The 14,501-nt window shown below is 44.1% G+C and overlaps 1 pseudogene; it reads left to right on the forward strand.

Annotated features, from left to right (window-relative positions):
• LOC105510887 overlaps positions 1 to 5,000 on the forward strand; it is a 29,029-nt pseudogene extending 24,029 nt beyond the window's left edge.
• The last annotated feature ends 9,501 nt before the right edge of the window (positions 5,001 to 14,501 follow it).

Consider the following 14,501-nt stretch of genomic DNA (forward strand, 5'->3'; position numbering starts at 1 on the left):
CCATTTACATTTAAGGTTAATATTGTTATGTGTGAACTTGATCCTGTCATTATGATGTTAGCTGGTTATTTTGCTCGTTAGTGGATGCAGTTTCTTCCTAACACCAATGGTCTTTACATTTTCGCATGGTTTGCAGTGGCTGGTATCAGTTGTTCCTTTCCATGTTTAGTGCTTCCTTCAGGAGCTCTTTCAGGGCAGGCCTGGTGGTGACAAAATCTCTCAGCATTTACTTGTATGTAAAGGATTTTATTTGTCCTTCACTTATGAAACTTGGTTTGGCTGGATATGAAATTCTGGGTTGAAAATTCTTTTTTTTAAGAATGTTGAATATTGGCCCCCACTGTCTTCTGGCTTATAGAGTTTCTGCTGAGAGATCTGCTGTTAGTCTGATGGGCTTCTCTTTGTGGGTAATCCGACCTTTCTGTCTGGCTGCCCTTAACATTTTTTTCCTTCATTTCAACTTTGGTGAATCTGACAATTATGTGTCTTGAAGTTTCTCTTCTCGAGGAGTATCTTTGTGGTGTTCTCTGTATTTCCTGAATTTGAATGTTGGCCTGCCTTGCAAGGTTGGGGAAGTTCTCCTGGATAATATCCTGCAGAGTGTTTTCCAACTTGATTCCATTTTCCCCGTCACTTTCAGATACACCAATCAGATGCAGATTTGGTGTTTTCATATAATCCCATCTTTCTTGGAGGCTTTGTTCGTTTCTTTTTGCTCTTTTTTCTCTAAACTTCTCTTCTTGCTTCATTTCATTCATTTGATCTTCAATCACTGATACCCTTTCTTCCAGTTGATCGAATCGGTTACTGAAGCTTGTGCATTTGTCACGTAGTTCTCGTGCCATGGTTTTCAGCTCTATCAGGTCATTTAAGGACTTCTCTACATTGGTTATTCAAGTTAGCCATTCGTCTAATCTTTTTTCAAAGTTTTTAGCTTCTTTACAATGGGTTTGAACTTCCTGCTTTAGCTCAGAGCAGTTTGATCATCTGAAGACTTCTCTCAACTCGTCAAAGTCATTCTCCATCCAGCTTTGTTCCTTTGCTGGTGAAAAGCTGTGTTCCTTTGGAGGGGTAGAGGTGCTCTGATTTTTAGAATTTTCAGCTTTTCTGCTCTGTTTTTTCCCCATCTTTGTGGTTTTATCTATCTTTGGTCTTTGATGATGGTGACCTACAGATGGGTTTTTGGTGTGGATGTCCTTTCTGTTTGTTAGTTTTCCTTCTAACAGTCAGGACCCTCAGCTGCAGGTCTGTTGGAGTTTGCTGGAGGTCCACTCCAGAGCCTGTTTGCCTGGGTATCAGCAGTAGAGGCTGCAGAAGAGTGAATATTGCTGAGCAGCAAATGTTGCTGCCTGATCGGTCCTCTGGAAGCTTCGTCTTAGAGGGGTACCCGGCTGTGTGAGGTGTGAGGTGTCAGTCTGCCCCTAGTGAGGGTGTCTCCCAGTTAGGCTACTCTGGGGTCAGGGACCCACTTGAGCAGACAGTCTGTCTGTTCTCAGATCTCAAACTCCGTGCTGGGAGAACCACTCCTCTCTTCAAAGCTGTCAGACAGGGACATTTAAATCTGCAGAGGTTTCTGCTGCCTTTTGTTTGGCTATGTCCTGCCCCCAGAGGTGGAGTCTACAGAGGCAGGCAGGCCTCCTTGAGCTGTGGTGGGCTCCACCCAGTTCTAGCTTTGCAGCCACTTTGTTTACCTACTCAAGCCTCAGCAATGGCAGGCGCCCCTCCCCCAACCTCGCTACCACCTTGCAGTTCGATTTCACACATTGTGCTAGCAATCAGGGAGGCTCCCTGGGTGTGGGACCTTCTGAGCCAGGCACAGGATATAATCTCTTGGTGTGCCATTTCCTAAGACCCTTGGTAAAGCACAGTATTAGGGTGGGAGTGACCCGATTTTCCAGGTGTTGTGTGTCATGGTTTCCCTTGTCTAGGAAAAGGAATTCCCTTCCCCCTTGTGTTTCCCAAGTGAGGCAATGCCTCACCCTGCTTCGGCTCTCGCTCAGTGGGCTGCACCCACTGTCGTGCACCCACTGTCTGACATGCGCCAGTGAGATGAACCCAGTACCTCAGTTGGAAAGGCAGAAATCACCCGCCTTCTGTGTCACTCACGCTGGTAGCTGGAGGCTGGAGCTGTTCCTATTCGGCCATCTTGGAACCGCCCTTGCTTATGTGTTCTTAATTACTTTGGGTGTCAGAGACGAATTTCACTGAAATAAAACAAACTTACAGAAAACTTGTATAAATCTAAATGTACAACTTGGTATGTTTTTCCTAAGGTTACAAACCTATGTGATTAGCACTCATATCGAGCAACACAGTATTACCAGCTTTCCAGGAAGCTCCTTGTATTTTCTCCTAGTCTTTTGGATCCAACGGTAACCACTGTCCTGATTTCTAACAGTGTAGGTTACTTTTTAATTTCACATAAATGCAAATAAAAGCACTTACTCACCTGTGCCTGATTTCATTTTCTAAGCAATATGTTTAAGATTTACCTACATTGTTGCAGATAGTTCTTCATTTTCATTTTGTAAAGTATCCCATTATGTAAATATGGCACAATTTATTTTTTTTTCTGCTATTGATGGACACTTAGGTTGTTTCCAGTTGGAGGCTAACAATGTCAGTGCAGCTATGAACATTGTTGTATGTGCATTTCTGTTGGGTATATACTTAGAAGTGGAATTGGTAGATCATAGATTATGTGCATATACACTGTTAGTAGTTACTGACAAGTTTCCTTAAGTAGTTCCAGCAATTTCCACTTTTTCCAGAAGAGTATGAGTTACAGTTGCTTCACATCCTCTCAAATACTTGGCATTTTCTTTTCTGTTCTTGCTTTTGTTTTGTTTTGTTTTTGAGACGGAGACTCACCCTGTCACCCAGGCTGGAGTGCGGTGGCATGAACTCAGCTCACTGCAACCTCCACCTTCCAGGTTCAACCAATTCTCCTGCCTCAGCCTCCTGAGTAGCTGGGATTACAGGTGCCCGCCACCATACCTGGATAAGTTTTGTATTTTTAGTAGAGATGGGGTTTCACCATGTTGGCCAGGCTGGTTTTGAACTCCTGACCTCAAGTGATCCACCCATCTCAGTCTCCCAAAGTGCTAGGATTAAAGGCGTAAGCCACCACGCCCGACCATACTTGGCGTTTTCTGTCCTTTTCATTTTAGCTGTTGTGGTGAATATGCTGCATTATCATGTTGTGAGTTGAACTCTCATTCTCTCTATGACCAGTGGATCTGAGCACCTTTTCCTAGGCTGAGTAGCCACATGGATGTTTTCTTTTGTGCAGACCCTTTTAAAATCGTTTTGCCCATTTTCCTTTTGTCTCCTATTATTCCCTCATTTTAAACTATTTTTTAACAGGGAACATTTGACCACCACACAGCCTCTCAGATTTCCTCATCCTTCAAAATCTACCATAATAATCATAGCTATAATGTACTAAGGGGCTTTATATCATCATCTGATGTATAAGGTAATTAATATTATCCCCACTTTCAGAGGCAAATGTTGAGGCTCAGAGAGAGTGAGCAACAGGTCCAAGAGGATGCAGCTGGGCAGCAGCAGGGCCAGGACTGTACCCAGAGCTGATGCCACAGCCTGTGCTCCAACCACAGCACTCCTTGCTTTGCAGATGATTGTCATTGAGGCTTGCTCCCTTAATGAAATTACCAGCGATCCTCTCTGACTATTCATACCTCCTTTTGCTGCTTTATTTCTATTCTTATCCCTAACATACTATGTGTAATTTTAATTTTTAATGATTCTGTTGTATGCTCTTTCTTCTCTATTAGAATCTAAATTCTGAGAAGGCAGGAAGTTTTGTTACTTTTATATACCAACATATTCCCAATGCCTGCAGAGTGCCTGGTACATAGCAGTTGTATACTTTTTGAATACATGAATAAACACACATTAATTCTTTTTTTTTTTTCCTTGCTCTGTCGCCCAGGCTGAGTGCAGTGGCGCGATTTTGGCTCACTGCAAGCTCCACCTCCCAGGTTCACACCATTCTCCTGTCTCAGCCTCCCGAGTAGCTGGGACTGCAGGTGCCCACCACCACGCCCAACTAATTTTTTGTATTTTTTTTTAGTAGAGACGGGGTTTCACCATATTGGCCAGGATGGTCTCTATCTCCTGACCTCGTGATCCGCCTGCCTCAGCCTCCCAAAGTGCTGGGATTACAGGCGTGAGCCACCGCACCTGGCCTAAACACTCATTAATTCTAAGGCTTGGATGTCCCAGGACATGAGGATTTATTTTCATATCCCTTCTGGGGCTGTGGACTATAAAGTTGGCTCATTCTTCTCCTAGGTTTCCCTGCCTCCTTCCAGTCTCGGGCTCAGCTCTGCCATTTCTTCGCCGTGTGCATCTTCACGTGCACTGCCCAGCATGCAGCCATCAACGAGGGCCAGGTGTGGATAAACAAAAGCCTGCATCTGTCAGAGCAGGTGTCTGGACTGGGGGTTCTGGAAGACATAGCTGGAGGCTAGTGTCTACACATCAAGGTTCAGGGTGAATTCAGGTTCCTCTTCTAGCTTGACTGGTATGCCTTGATCCCTAATGGCCCGTGCTCAGTGAGGATGCCCTCATCCACCACCAAGGAAGATGTGACAAGGCCCACAGTGATGAGGTCACTCCCTGATGTCTGGCAGTCCTGTGTTCAAATGGGCATCATGTGGCTTCTGAGCTGGCAGCAGGTGGACGTGGTGAAAGGGGACCTCTGAGACTATAGAGGAGATGTCAGGGTGCAGGACTGGATTCTGGGTCCCTGTGTCTTGGAACTAGGAGCTCATTCATCCTCTTTCTGCCCCAGGTACCCCCTTGAGCATCAGAAAGAAGAATATGTCTTAGGCCCTGAGCCCAAAGCTGTCCTGAGACAATTTCAAACAGATCTGGACAACCTGGAAAGGGAAACTGTGGCCCGAAATGAGAAGCTAGACCTTCCCTATGACTATCTGAAACCTGGCTGCATAGAGAACAGTATCACTCTCTGAGCTCAATTATGCTGGTCCTCAAAGACCTTAGGCCATCATTACTATGAACATTTTCCTCCTGAGTCTTGTCTTTTTTTGGATCTCAGTTACTGTGTTTTTCTTTTCGCCTCTGAGTTTTCTACCTGAGTATCTCATTAGCCTGAGGCACTGTCCTTACCTTCAGGGACCCTATGAGAATGATCTGTACATTGCAGTCACATTCCTTAGAGAAATCACCCATGTACTCCTGTAGCTTTCCCTTGGCCCTGGAAATTTACCTTCTCCATTCGTCACAGAATGTTTAGGAGTCATTATGTAGCATGTTGTAGAGGTGCAATTTCATTTCTTTCCATCTGGATAATCAGTTATGCCAGCACAGTTTATGGAAAAACTCATTCTTTCCCACTAATCCACAATGTTGATGTTAATCAAATTCCTGTATACAAATGTTACTATTGGAACTGTCCATTCTACTCCATTCATTAATTTTTCCTTCCCTGCATCATAATGACATAAGTACTATGGCTTTATACCTAACACAGCCTACTATTTGATAAGACATACTCATCCAATTTGTTCTTTTCAGGTGCTTTGGCTTTTCTTCAACATATAAATATTACAGTTATTGTGTTAAGTTTCAGAAATAACACGATTTTGATTGGAATCACATTGTATGTATAGACATTTTAATACAACAATTTTGCATTACAAAAATGTCTACTTCAGCCAAGTTTGCATTTTTGAGATATATCCAGGTGGGTCCTTTTCTGCATTGTGATTCCATTTGTTTTTTGTTTGTTTATTTGTTTGCCTGTATTGCATCTGGGTTCCTGGGTAAGATTGGCCTATGAAGGGTTATAGACTTGCAGAGAGGCAATATTAGGAACTCTGCTAAAATGAGTCATTAAAATAATAGGAAAGAACAAAATACAGAATTCTATCACTAGAGACTCAAATGCATTTGCTGAAATCATGTACAGTTGGAGGTCCACATCCCTGGATTCAACCTATCATGGATGGAGAATATTTTTTAAAATAATGGTTGCATCTGTACTGAACATATAAGACCATTTTTTCTTGTCATTGGTCCCTAACAATGCAGTTTAACAATTCCTGGCATGCCTTGTTATATTGTGCTGTGATCTCTTGTGCTTTCCAAATACTAAAAACACAATTTGCAAATTGATAGTGTAGCAACCCTGCCTCGAGCAAGTTCATCAACGCCGTTTTTCCAACAGCATGTGCTGCGTGCCTCTGAGTCACATTTTGGATCTTCTCACAATATTTCAGGCATTTTCATTGTTGTTCTATCTGTTATGGTGATCTGTGATTGATTGATGACCTTTGATGTTACAGTTGTCTCTGCTTTGGAGCTCCATGAACTGTGCCCATCTAAGATAGCAAACTTCACTGATAAATGTTGTGTGTCTGATTGCCCCTCCAACCACCCATTCCCCCATCTCTCCCATTTTTCCTTGGCCCTCCCTCTTCCCTGAGACACAACAATATTGAAATCTGGTCACTTAACAACCCTGCAATGGCCACTTGGTGTTCAAATGAAAGGAAGAGCTGCACATACCTCACTTTAAATAAAAAACTAGAAATGACTAAGGATAGTGAGGAAGGCATGTCTATAGCCAAGACAGGCCAAAAGTTGGGCCCCTTGTACCAGGTCACTAAGTTGTGAATGTAAAGGAAAAGCTCTTGAAGGAAATTACAAATGCCACCCTAGTGAACCCATAAATGACAAGAAAGTGAAACCACCTTATTGCTAATATTGGAGGACGTTTGAGTGGTCTAGATAGAAGATTAACCAATCCACAACATTTCCTTAAGCCAAAGCCTAATCCAGAGAAAGACCCTACCTCTATTCAATTCTATGAAGGCGGAGAGAGGTGAGGAAGCTTCAAAAGAAAAGTCTAAAGCTAGCAGATTTTGGTTCATGGGGTTTAAGGAAAGAAGCTGTCTCCATGACATAAAAATGCAAGGAGAAGCAGCAAGTGCTGATGCAGAAGCTGCAGCAACTTATCCAGAAGATCTAGCTAGGATCACTGATGAAGGTGGCACTACACTAAGCAAGAGATTTTTATGTAAACCAAACAGCCTTCTACTGGAAGAAGCTGCCATCTAGGATTCCCACAGCTGGATAGGAGAAGTCAAGTCCTGGCTTCAGAACTTCAAAGGACAAGCTGACCCTTGTTTCAGGAGTGCACGCAGCTGGTAACTAGAATTGTAATCCAGTGTTCATTTACCATTCCAAAACTACCAGGGCCCTTAGGAATGAAGCTGAATCTACTCTGTCAGTGCTGTTTGCAACGACAAAGCCTGGATGACAGCATTTCTGTTAACAGCATGGTTTGCAGAATAGTTTAAGCTCACTGTTGGGACCCACTGCTTGGGAGATGTAGTTATACCTTTCAAAATATTCCTGCTCATTGATAATCCACCTGGTTACTGAAGAACTCTGATAAAGGTACACAAGGAGGCTGATATTGCCATAGATAGTTGTTTCTCTGATGGATCTGAGCAAAGTAAATTGAAATCTTCTGGAAAGAAGCAATATTCTAGATGGCATTCATGATGTTCAGGATTCATAGGAAGAGGTCAAAATGTCAACATTAACAGTAGTTTGGAAGAAGTTGATTCCAATTCTCATGGATGACGAGGGATTCAAGACATCAGTGGAAGAAGTAACTGCAAATGTGATGGAAATAGCAAGAGAACTAGAATTAGATGTGGAAGCTGAAGATGTGACTGTATTGCTGCAATCTCATGAGAAAACTGGAACTGATGAGGAGTTGCCTCTTACAGATGAGCAAAGAAAGTGGTTTCTTGAGATAGAAACTAGTTGTGGTGAAGATGCTGTGAACACTGTCCAAATTATAACCATAGACTTAGAATATTACATGAACTTAGTTGATAAAGCAGTGGCAGAGTTTGGGAGGATTGACTCCAGTTTTGAAAGGTGTTCTACTGTAGGAAAAATGCTATCAAATAGCGTCACATGCTACAGGGAAATCTTTCATCAAAGGAAGAGTCAATGGATGCAGCAGACTTCATTGTTGTTTTATTTTAAGAAATTGCCACAGCACACACCCACCTTCAGCAGTCATCATTCTGACCTGTCAACAGCCATAAACATTGAGGCAAGACCCTCTACCAACAAAAAGATTACAACTCGCTGAAAATTTTTTTAGCGTTTTTAGCAATATTGTTTTAAATTTCGGCTTTTATTTTAGATACAGGGTGGTACAGGTGTAAGATTGTTACATGGGTATATTGGATCTAGGTAGTGAGCCTAGTACCCAGTAGATAGTTTTTCATCCCGTAGCCTCCCCCTTCCAGTAGTCTGCGGTGTCCAATTTTCCCATGTTTTTGACCACATGGGCTCAGTGTTTAGCTCCCACTCTCCTACTTGAGAACATGTGGTATTTAGTATTTCGTTCTTGTCTTAATTCATGTAGGATTATGGCCTCCAGCTGCATCCATGTTGCTGAGAAGGACATGACTTCATTCTTTTCTGTGGTGATGTAGTATTCCATAGTGTATATGTACCACATTTTTCTCATCTACTCAATCATTGATGGACACCTAGGTTGGTTCCATGTCTTCCCTATAGAGAATAGTGTGGCGATGAATGTATGAGTGCATGCATCTTTTTGGTATAATGATCTATATTCCTTTGGTTATATACCCAGTAATAGTACTTCTGGGTGAAATGTTAGCTCTGTTCTTTGAGAAAGCTCCAAACTGCTTTCCACAGTGGCTGAACTAATTTACATTCCCACCAGCAGTGTGCAAGCATTGCCTTTGCTCCATGGTTTCACCAGTGCCTGTTGTTTTTTGGCTTTTTAATAGCAGCCATTCTGGCTAGTGTGAGATGGTGTCTCGTGTGGTTTTGATTTGCATTTGTCTAATGATTAGTGATGATGAGCATTTTTTCATATGCTTGTTGTCCACTTGTATGTCTTCTTTAGAGAAGTGTCTTTTCATGTCTTTTGCCCATTTTGTAGTGGGGTTATTTGGGTTTTTTTTTTTTGCTTGCGGATTTGTTTAAGTTTTTTATAGATTTGGATATTAGACCTTTGTTGGGTGCCTAGCTTGTGAATATTTTCTCCCGTGGTGTAGGCTGTCTGTTTACTCTGTTGATGGTTTCTTTTGCTATGCAGAAACTCTTTATTATAGATATAAAGTGTATAAAATTTATAATCAATAAATATACATTTACTGATTCAATAAGTCAATCACATTTATTGATTTACAACATAATTTACTTAGGTCCCACTTATCACTTTTTATTTTTGTTGCAGTTGCTTTTGGAGACTTAGCCAAAAATTCTTTGGCAAGGCTGATGTAGAGGAGGATGTTTCCTAGGTTTTCTTCTAAGATTTTTATAGTTTGAGGTCTTATATTTAAATCCGTGGTAGGAGAGCACCTCCCTGTCCCTTTGAAGTGAACCATGTTACCTGCTGTTAGCAGTGAAGTGGAGCAAAAGTCACAGGTGCCATTTCTGGGCAGAAGCTTTGAAGGGACCATGGCGAATCATTTCTTCTGTCTCAGCAGTTTTGGAGGCACAGAAGTTGGGTGTTACGGGCTGAATTGTGTCCCCCACCCCAAACTGATGTGTTGAAGTCCTAACCCCAAGTGCCTCAGAATGGGATTGTGTTTGGAGATGGGGCCTTTAAAGGTGTAATTAAGGGCAAATGAGGTCATATGGGTGGGCCCTCATCCAATCTGTCTGGTGTCCTTGTAAAGAGAGGAGATGAGGACCCAGATGCAGACCGAAGACCACATGGAGGCACAGACAAGAGGGTGGCCACTTACAAGCCAAGGAGCCAGGCCTTTGAAGAAACCAATTCTGCTGATACCTTCGTCTTGGACTTCTGGGATCGGGAACTGTGAGAAAAAATATTTCTGTTATTTGAGACCTCCATCTGTGGTATATTGTTATGGTAGCCCTAGCAAAGTTGTATAGATTTTTGATACCAGGAAGTGGAATGCTGCTCTAAAAAATATGCAAAAATGTGGAAGTGGATAATGAGTAGAGGCTGGAAGAGTTTGGAGGTTCATGCTGCAAAGGCCTAGATGGTCTTCTTTATGTGTTTAATTTTTTTTTTTTTTTTTTTTTGAGACGGAGTCTCGCTTTGTCGCCCAGGCTGGAGTGCAGTGGCCGGATCTCAGCTCACTGCAAGCTCCGCCTCCCGGGTTTACGCCATTGTCCTGCCTCAGCCTCCCGAGTAGCTGAGACTACAAGCGCCCGCCACCTCACCTGGCTAGTTTTTTGTATTTTTTAGTAGAGACGGGGTTTCACTGGTTTAGCCAGGATGGTCTCGATCTCCTGACCTTGTGATCCGTCCATCTCGGCCTCCCAAGGGATTACAGGCTTGAGCCACCGCGCCCGGGCATGTGTTTAATTTTTTGGTCAAAAATATTTTAATTGTTTTTCAAAGAGTTCTGGGAAAATAATTACCTAAGGAAAAGAAATAGCATTGCTTATAGGTGGGTTTGAATACCAGCCCTATAGCTTTGCTGAGAAATGAAGAAATTCTTCTTGGTGGGAGTCCTGAATTGCATTAAATGGAGGGATAGGGTTAAGGTGTTTATTTTGTGTTTTTTGCTTTCAGCTTTTGGTGGTTTTGGTGGTTGTTGTCCCAAGTGAGTCCAAAACCCAACAGGGAAAAGAACATTTAATCTTAAAACTTGAGAACCTTCCTTGACTCCATGGCCCATGTTCCAGATATACTAGGATGTGGTTGGGTGGCCCAGGGCTTCAGGTGGCCCTTCCCCCATGGCTTTGCTGGGTGCATGTTGGAGTTTGATGCCTGAGGCTCTCCCAGGGTGGCCTTGCACACTGCTGGCTCTATCATCCTGGAATCTTGGGGCTAGCCTCCTCCCCATGGCTCTGGGCATTGCCCTAGTGGGGACATTCTGTGGTATCCCTCCCCTGTAGCAGTTCTCTACCTGACCCCAAGGCTTTCTGGGACATACTTTGAAATGTAGGTGGAGGCAGCCATGTCCCACAGCTATTGCACTCTGCGCACCTGCAGAATGAGCACCATGTGGATGCTGCTGAAGAGTTTTCTGTCTGTACCCTCTGGAGGGGTGACATCATGTTCCCCACTCCACCAGGGCCCATTGAGCAACAGTTGGAGCAGCCAAGGAGCACCACAGCACAATGTGGGAACCAGTGGCTTCAGGGAGTGCTGGGCAGCAAGCCCCAAGGTCCCCAGGGCCCACCTTGGAAACCGTACTGCCGTCAGTGCCCTGGCACCATGGACCTGTGATGAGAGTGCAGCCTGAGTGATCTACAAAATACCTTCAGGGTCGCTCTTCCATTGTCCTTGTGAGGAGCCCAGCCCTGATCCACGCAGGCCTCCTGACCCACATCCGCGTGTTCTCTCCCAAACACACTTTCTTATCTGTTCAATATGGACAGACTGAGAAGGCTAAAAATTTCCCCAATCTTTAAGTTCTGCTTCCCTTTTGATTATAAGTTCTGTCTCTAAATCATTCCTCTTTTCTTTCATTTTCCTATAAACCTTCAAAAGAATCAAGCCGCTCCTTCAATACTTTATTTGCTTAGATATTTCTTCTGCCAAATTTCAGTTTCATCACTCACAAGTTCTGCCTTCCACCAAACACTAGTACTTTGCCACTTTAATGCAAGCGTCACTCACCTTTCCTCCAGTTTCCATTTACCTCTTCTTTATTTCCATCTGAGACTTCATCAGAAAGACCTTTCCTTTCCATATTCCTTTTTTTTTTGAGACTTGGTCTTGCTATCTTGGCCAGGTTGGTCTTGAACTCTTGGCCTCAAGCAGTCCTCCCGCTTCGGCCTCCCAAAGTGCTAAGATTTCAGGTGTGAGTCACCATGCCCGACCCCCTCCATATGCTCCAACATTCTGTCCAGCCCTTCTCTTCTGAGCCCTCAACGTAATCACCCTTAATGAAGAGTCATAATGAGAAGATGGCCACCAACATGCTAGGAGATGGGCCTGGAACAGAGTTGTCCTGCACAGCCTCAGAGGAAGCCCACCCTGCTGACACCTTGACCTTGGACTCATGGCCTCTAGGACTGTGAGACAGTAAGATTCTGTTGTTGAGGGTGCCCAGTCTGTGGTCCTGTAAAACAGCCCTGGGAAACTAACGCAGCCTGTTAGCCCACAGATGGTGGAGAGATGGAGTGTGCAGTGGGGCTCGAGGCTTACTGTCTCCAGCTCCCAAAGTGCACTACGGGACCCTTGGGTGGGTGTAGGTATGGGGTGTAGGTATGCAGGATAATTTGGGTGGTGCAGCGCGAATAATGTCAACTTACATAGTGGATTTATCTTACTGGATAAATCAGGGGTTCCCTCCTGTTTGGAACCAGGCTGCACAGCAGGAGGTGAGCAGCCAGCCAGCGAGCAAAGCTTCATCTGTAGAAACAGCTGCTCCCCATCCCTCACATTGAGCTCCATTATGGCATGAGCTCTGCCTCGTGTGAGATGAGCGGTGCTGTTAGATTCTCATAGGAGCGTGAACCCTACTGTGAACTGCACATGCCAGGGATCCAGACTGCCTGCTCCTTATGAGAACCTAATGCCTGATGATCTGTGACTGTCTCCCATCACCCCCAGATGGGACCAGGTAGTTACAGGAAAACAAGCTCAGGGCTTCCACTGATTCTATATTATGGTGAGTTGTGTAATTGTTTCGTTATATGTTACAGTGAAATAATAATAGAAATAAAGCACACAATAAATGTAATGGGCTTGAATCATCTCCGCATCATCCTTTCCCCTTCTTCCAGGTCCTTGGAATAGTTGTCTTCAAGAAAACTGGCCTCACGTAGCAAAAAGACTGGGAACTACTGGTGTAAATGCTTCAAGGAATAGTTAAGCAACTTAAGGTTTACATGCTGCTAAAAATATGGGTTTCAATGCTAAGATAAATGGATGCACATGAAAACACTATCTTGCTGTGGTCCAGGGACTCTAAACCATTCTAACAGAGAGATGTGCAGCTTGGAGCTGGAGTTGCGCTCCCACATCTGGTCTACCTCATATCCCTGCACCCCACACACATGCACATATGCATACAGACATGTACACATGCATACACACATGCACGCACACACATGCACACATGCACATAAATATATACACGTGTATATACCTGCACACATACACTCACAGACACACACACTCACTGTGCTTCATGTCCTCACTAAGGTGGCATGGGAGGGAATGTGTGTTTTTAAGGGGAATGAAGACAACTCAGGCCCCTCGTTCTCCTGGCATTTGCACCAGTGTCTTCTCTACAGAGAGCATGCTTCAGTCTCTTTCTTGGCTCTCCCTCTTAGTGAAAGAGAGAAGCAGAGCCCCAGCGTGTACCTGGCTGCTTAAGGTGCAAACCAAGTTTAGAAGCTTCCCGGGGAGCCTGGTGAGAAGAAGGCACTGCAGAGCCTCCCCAAAAGAAGCGTCAGCTTTTGATGGATCCTTGAGCCTAGGAAAATGATAGTCGAGACCTTACAGTTCATCAGAAGACAAACAAAATCCACTAAGGAAGAGCAGTGGTCAAAGGTTTTATTCTCTTAGAGAAGGGGTTCTCCACTCACTCCCTCCTGCCACCTTGTGAAGAAGGTGCCGCTTCCCCTTTGCCTTCTGCCACGATTGTAAGTTCCCTGAACTGTGAGTCAATTAAACCTCTTTCCTCTATAAATTACCCAGTCTCAAGTATTTCTTTATTGCAGTGTGAAAACAAACTAATACAGACCGCTTCCCTGAAGCACCTTCTCCTTAGGCCACCAGCTGCCCCCATGCTTCTCCTCTGCCCCTGGTCTTTCTTTTCCCCTCATGAGGCCCAGGTGATCCACATGGCCAGCCCTAGCCCCATCCTACTGCAGGCCTGTGTGGCTGCTGGAGAGACCGGGCTCCTTTTCTCACCCCGAGGCTCCCTGATATGCTCTCTGGATCCTGTAGGAAACTGACCCCCTATTCTCATACTGACCCCCTATTCTCACACTGGTGCAACTTCTTCCAAGACCTCAAAGCTGGACAACGTGAGCCGGTATTTTTTGTTGTCTCCACTTGCTAGGGCTGTCATTGGGACAGTCCTAGAGTAGGGGGCCAATGGGTGAATGGGTGGATGAATGGACAGTAGTCCAGGGAGGATGTCCCTGGCTGTCCTGAATGGGGCCCTTCCTCCAATGAGAAGCCTTCCTGAGTGAGTTTATACAGTCATCCCTTGGTATCCATGGATGATTAGTTCTAGGGTCCCCTGGGATGCCAAAATCCATGAATGCTCATCTCTGATATGACATGACTGAGTAATTACATATAAGCTATGCACATCCTCCCGTATACATTAGACTATTTCTAGATTATTGATGATATGTAATACAATGCAGATGCTATACAAATGGTTGTGATACTGTATTGTTTAGGGAATGATGACAAGAACAAAGTCTGCACGTGTTCAGTGGAATCATAAGCATCCAATTTCGTTTCTGAATATTTTCCATCTGCTGTTGGCTAAATCCAC

This window comes from Colobus angolensis, unplaced genomic scaffold (assembly GCF_000951035.1).
Source record: "Colobus angolensis palliatus isolate OR3802 unplaced genomic scaffold, Cang.pa_1.0 Scaffold193, whole genome shotgun sequence".
In the NCBI taxonomy this organism is placed as follows: Eukaryota; Metazoa; Chordata; class Mammalia; order Primates; family Cercopithecidae; genus Colobus; species Colobus angolensis.